This window comes from Atractosteus spatula, chromosome 1 (genome assembly GCF_055471065.1).
Source record: "Atractosteus spatula isolate fAtrSpa1 chromosome 1, fAtrSpa1.hap1, whole genome shotgun sequence".
NCBI classification, from domain to species: Eukaryota; Metazoa; Chordata; class Actinopteri; order Semionotiformes; family Lepisosteidae; genus Atractosteus; species Atractosteus spatula.
In genome coordinates this window covers 54,437,548-54,444,123 of record NC_142706.1, presented here as the reverse complement: position 1 = coordinate 54,444,123, position 6,576 = coordinate 54,437,548, and positions in this window count along the sequence as shown.

The following is a 6,576-nucleotide window of genomic DNA, read 5'->3' as shown; positions in this document are numbered from 1 at the left end:
TTTATATGCATTTGAGCTGCCCAAGTAATCTAATTAGCTTGCACAGTTCGACAAAGCCAGTTGACTTTCATATTACCACTGCATTCCTTCATACAAAACACAGTGTTTGGCAACATAGGTGAAATTGCATCAACATTCATCAGCAAGGCTCATTATTCACTAAGCAAACTATCTCATTGGACAACGCCTGCCTGTCTGATATGACTTTAAACATCTTAGCATGTGCATGAAATGACCCTGGCATGAGTTTCCACTATGCAAAGCAACAGTGCACTGTGTGTACAAAGCTAGGCCCTAGGTATGAAGCTTCTTGTTGTTACCATTGTGAGCATGCCATTCAGGTAGAACAGGTTTCTGTGCACATCCATCGAAGGTTAAAATGCAGAGTCTTCGAAGTGGTGATGGTGGTGTGGAGGTTCGCACCACTGGGGCCCTGGGTTCAATTCCTGGTGTTTTATTTACGTGGAGCTTGTACCTGTATGTTCTCCCTGTGTTTTGTGGGTTTTCTCTACGTGTTCCAGTTTCCTCCCGCAGTCCAAAGACATACTGGTATATAACTTGGCTTCTGGGAAAGTGGGCCCTGGTATGAGTGTGTCTGTGTATCTGTTTTGCTGGCATCTCTTCCAGGGTGATTCCCAGATTCCCCGTAACCCTGTCCTGGATAAAGCAGTTAGTAAAAGGATCGATGTAGTAATAATAATAATCTGAGGTGTCAAAATGATCCAAATGTCTTACCAAGGACTGTAAAATAGGATATGTTCCTTATATGATAATAGCTGACAGATTCTTTCTCTTCAGAGATTTTACACAAAAGGTTTCTGTTGACAAGTAGAAGGTGATGTTAAAGAAAAAATACAATCTCTTGCCCGGACATTGACTCACACCAGGAAAATGCTCAATAGGTTGCGTGAGGTCAGAGCACTTAAGTGAACCTTTGACACAGCTCCTCCATTCTGTTTGTTCACTGTTCTCTTGTTTAGTCTGCTGAGTTCACTTGTATCAGCTGCCTCTCCAGTGCTGAACGGTTATGATGAAGATATTTTCTTATCATGTGAAATGTTAAGAAATGGTATCACTCACCTGTGAAGCAATAGCCTGCCGTCTTTCACAACAGTAAATATACAGTACACATTGTATTGGGAAAACATACTAACGTATTGGGAAAAGTGATCATTTCCCAATACAACGTGGAATTTTGTTAAGAAGAGGAGCTGTCTTAAGTGTGTTCTTAAATGGAAACATTCACAACCACTTTTCTAGCTGATACTTTAGATAAACAATACCTAGCTACTGCAGCTGTCCTCAGGTTGCTATATTGAATATAAATTATGTTTCTGGAGGTCTTAGTCAAGGTTTTCTGAGTCTGAAAGATCCAAAACCATTTATTTCACTGCCATGCAAATAGCGGATGTTTCAAACTTGATTGGCACGCAATGAAGATAATCTTTATCACTTGTACGTCTGTGAGCATTTAAGTATAAAACCTTACTGCTTTCAATGCAACCAGATATAATACTGGAAAATATTTACAGTTCGATCCATTATTTTAGGTTTTCATTTGTAATTACTTTTCGGAATGTCTGGGCATTTGTTTTTCACTTGAAGGTTGCATGTTACATTGTGTAAATAAAGGAAAAATAAATTCTGATTTAATCTGTCTTGATTTTAAGCTGTTGGGCCACCAAATGTGTTACCCTGGAAAGAGTGTTTAAACTTCCTATAAGCATGGTGTATATCAGTAAAGTACATAAGTATGATGGAGTGAATATATAAGTAAAGATGCACACTCATATGATAAATTAATGCTCTTCTACATTTGATCATTCCTACTCTGAGGCAGTTTTTGTCTGCCAAAATACAGGAATGGTCATCTCTTGTAAAAGAAACAGCCATGATATCTATATCTAGGATGGATTCACAACATTTTTAACTCAGTTAATGTTTGTTTTTATCTTTTACAATTTAAAACCAGCCACTGTGTGCACGATCGGAGACTGCATAGCAAATTCAGGGGCTGCCTTTGTACTGTGCTCTGCCTGATGAATTTTGACAAGTAAAGAGGTAACCCAAGAAAACCTTGTTCCTCAACCTAGATGCCTCATTGTATCTGACAGTTACAGCGCCGTTCTTTGCTGTTATGCAATGTTTGATCACTGCCTCTTATAACCATTTCACAGCTAAAGTCATGGCTGATGTAAATCAGGACTCTAAAAGACTCTAGGGTGGGTTGATTTTGACAGTGGGTTACTCTTCGCCAAGACCGTGAAGAGTGTTCATGTACTGTGTTTGTCATTCAGCACAGGTGACACAGAAAAGATGTAAAAGAAGCACTAGAAATACATGCTGAAGAGTATCAGTGTATTATCTCAAATCCCAAATGAATGTTGTACATAATGTACAGCGGTAGGATACAGCAGCAGTGGGAAACTAGAATAAAAATAAGAACAACATTGGTACATTTAAGCTCTGCTACCATCTGAACACTTGGGAGACACCAAACTATTACTATTCAGGTATTTGCTTTAAACTTTTAGAACCTTCTTTCATAAGCCTATCAAATATGGGGCATCAAGCAAGATCCACAACCGGGATTTTTTTAAACTCACTCGGGCACACTTGGCACAGAGCAGCTCTAATTTTCCTTGTTCCAATCTACCAAAAACCAAACGAAAAAGCACTGCTGACAGCACTAAGATACTTGAATAGAGTCTTAAACGTACAAGAGCATTTCAGTTATTCAAAATCTTCAAACGTATTGACAAAGTCAAACTAATGGGCTTCTCAAGAACAAATAGTGGAACACGAACCCAAGAACACTAATAGAAAGCATGTGAAGGAGCATTTAAAACTGTGAACAGGATGCAGTTTTTTACATGAAAGGTGTTGGGAGTATGAGACAAGCTCCCAGCTGTATTTTTGAAGCCCATACATAGGCCTATTTAAAGAAACAGCTGGGTGAATTAGTTAATAAAAAATCCAAATGCGTTAGATGGGCCAGATGGCCGATTCTCCTTTATTCTTATTTTCTCATATTTTGGATGGACCTGCTTTTCCCCCCAGTCAATACAGGAGTGCAAATGGTAAAACAGACTGGAAAACACGCACAAAAACACTGAACAGTGATAATAATGGAAACATACCTACTTAATAAGAAACATAAATGCACAAGCCTGACTATCATAATGGTGGTCTTAAACATAAATAATGACACTAGTTTCAAAGCTACTATGCTACCAAACAAGATATCACATTGTATAACTGTTTCATGAGGTCCTGGGCTGTCTGTAAGATGTATAGTCACCCTGTGCTTCCAGACGTCGAGGCTACTGTTTAAAAGGTGGAGAGATACTCCCTCAGCTTTGTGAAGGAATTGCACTGCATACCTTCCAGAAAAGATGAGGGAATATGTCATCCATATCTACTGATTATTTTCCAAAAACTTTTCCAAGGCAAAACTAATTGAAGTAGCTAATGGTATAGGCAACTCTCAGTAGTACTGTCTTGTTTCATAGACCTATTGTGAGTATATATATTCTCTTTTTAATCACTGATATTTAGCTGACCATTAGTTTAATACTGTAAGAAGCATTGTTAATTTTATGTTTATGCATTATATGGCCTATTCCTAACTTTCTGTGGTTCTGTGGAACTCGTTTGTGTTAAAAAAGGCACTCTAACAAAGATGAAGATTATAACAAAGATTTATTATGTTTATTACCACATTGATATACACTAACAAAGACACAATACATTTATATTAAAACATGTTTTACATATAAAAAACAATATATAATTTATTTATTATATGAAAAATATAGTTGTAGACACTACAAAAAAAACTAAACTTTAACTAAATTCAATATCACACTAAAGTCTCTATACTGTACATACTGCAAAACTGATCTCCTGTTTTCCTGATTTATGAAGTGTACGAAGTCAAACCTGAAAATCTGTTACAAATGCAAACAATCTAAAATAAGAGCAACAGAAGATTTGGCCTACAATGAGGAAATATAAGGAAGTTACTTGAAATGTGTTGTCATCTGCTGAGAACAGACAGAGTCATTGATTAGCTTAAGTACGTACATACTAAGATGATGTTTACCACAAACATACAGTACTTCAGTTAAGACATGAAGTGATAAACTGCTGGTTTCAGTTTCAAATTCTTTTTTTAAAGGGTTAATTTCAGTAATATGCTCATTTTTTTTGTGTGCGCATTATTTGTTTCATAGAATATAAAAAGCCTATAAATGTGCCACTATTTCCTTTGATATCTCCCTCGTAAAATCTCTGTTGCATCTCGGGACCAGTCTTGGGCGTAGAAGTGCATGTTTGACACAGGAGATGAATCATAATAGTCTTAAAAACACAAAGGAGTGATATCACAGAATAACCGCAATTTGAACCCTAATGTATGATAATTCAAAATGTTACCGATCTAATGAAGAAACCATCTATGTCTATGGAACAAGTAATAGGTTTATTCCATGCTGAAAAAAAGAAGAAAGAGAACACAACGTTTCGGCCGTGGAGCCTTCTTGGCTCCACGGCCGAAACGTTGTGTTCTCTTTCTTCTTTTTTTCAGCATGGAATAAACCTATTACTTGTTCCTTTGCAGCCTACGCATGCTGACGCAGCTCCCCACCTGAACTACTACCATCTATGTCTATGTTTGTTTCCAAATTCAAAGGCTCAATGCCATTCCTATACTCATATGTGTGGTATACTGCCTGTTATATACTGAATACTTTGTTTGCATTTTTTAATGCATAACATGTTTATTTCATTATAAAGGGCCCACTTATACAAATAAAGATTATTCTATTTTTTCTAAAATATACATGGGAATGCAAAGTTTGGAAAAAAGCTGTTCCTGGCTTTTCAGGTTAGGAAACATGTAGAGGTTTAATTCCATGGTTAAAAGCCAAATCTATTACCTACATGAAAAGGAGACATACATAGGATACAGAAGGGAAGACAGATTATATTTTATATAGATTATAAATCGCTAAACATATTGTCATAATAAAAAACAGGGTATATTATCTAGATTGTAATTAACACCTTTGAATTCTGCAGTTGTCATATTACATTTTTTTAATTAAGCTAAGTTAAAGAAGTTGAAAGTCTTTATTGACAGGACTGTGGAACAGGCAGAGTATGGGCTTTGCAAACAAGAATCTATGAGGTTAGACTGGGGAGCAGTATCTGAAGATCAATGAACAAATGCTGTTGTTAATTTTAAGGAAACAGAGGAGAGACTTTACAGTCAGCATTGCTGCCTCACAGTTCTGGGGTTCCAGATCAAGAATGGGGCACCCTGTGTTTGCAATTTTGCATGTTCTCCCTGTGACTGCCTGGGTTTCTCAGGGTACTCTGGTTTCCACTCACTTCCCTGAGGTAAGGTTAACTGGTGTTGCCAAATTCTCTCTGTATGTGTTTACCCTGTGATGGACTGCTGGTGTCTTCAGGAAGTAGCTTAACTTTGCACCCTGTCCTTCAAAGTCAGGCTTTGGGTTGCCACACCCCTTAGCAAAAATAAGCAGCTTTCTGATAATGGATGAGTGCAGAACTGAAAGCCTTAGCATACTAATCCCTTCTTAAAGTTTTTACGTTTGAGAGATATTTCTCTTTATCTGAGATCTGGTGTAAAGACCCTCCCTAACCCTGCCTCTACTGGGATCTGAGGTGTGACTTCAAACTCTTACCAGAAGCAGGGTGTAGCTGAGGCCACAGGAAGGGTTGAGTCTCTCTATTTTAACTCTGTAACTTTCTGGCTGAAATCCGATATTTCCTTTAATTATTTACTAAACAAATTGTCTGAACAAGGGGAGTCTACAGATGGCTCCACACAATGCTGGAACATTCAGAGACACTTCATCTTCAGTGACACAATCGGTGAAAACCATCAACCTCACAAGATGTGATTGGATTTTACAGCTACCTGATGAAAAAACAGTTTGGACTGATTTATCAATATTTATTAAGGTCATCAACAGGTAGATAGTAAATTTCAAATGAACAATCACAAAAGATTTTTAAATTGCATATGTATTTATACATTTTTATATCTAGAAAAAAGATAGTATGTATAAAAAATTGACTTTACACATAAACACATGGTGTGTGTTTGGATTAAAAATTAGATAATGGATAAGGAGTACAGAGAGTAGAGATAAAAAGAGAATGCACATATTGGGGTGATGTAATTAGTGGAGTACCACAGGGATCAGTATTAGGACCCAGCATTTCCAAAATCGATGCTAATTATCTAGATTCTAGTATAGTTATTAAAGAAGTCAAGCAACAGACAATACCTAAACAGGATTAGCAAAAACTTTAGAAGAAGCAAATACTTTTAAAATGGATTAAGATCGCCTTCAAGACTATGCAAACACCTGGCAGATGTTTTTTATTGTAGACAAGTGAAGAATACACATGCTGATAAGAGTAACATCAACAATAAAGATAAAATGGAAAAAGATGAGCTTCAATGGACTACTTATGAAGAAGATGTAGGTACTTGTGTTGAAACTTTATTATATTTTTCGAAAGACAATGTGGAGAAGCAAC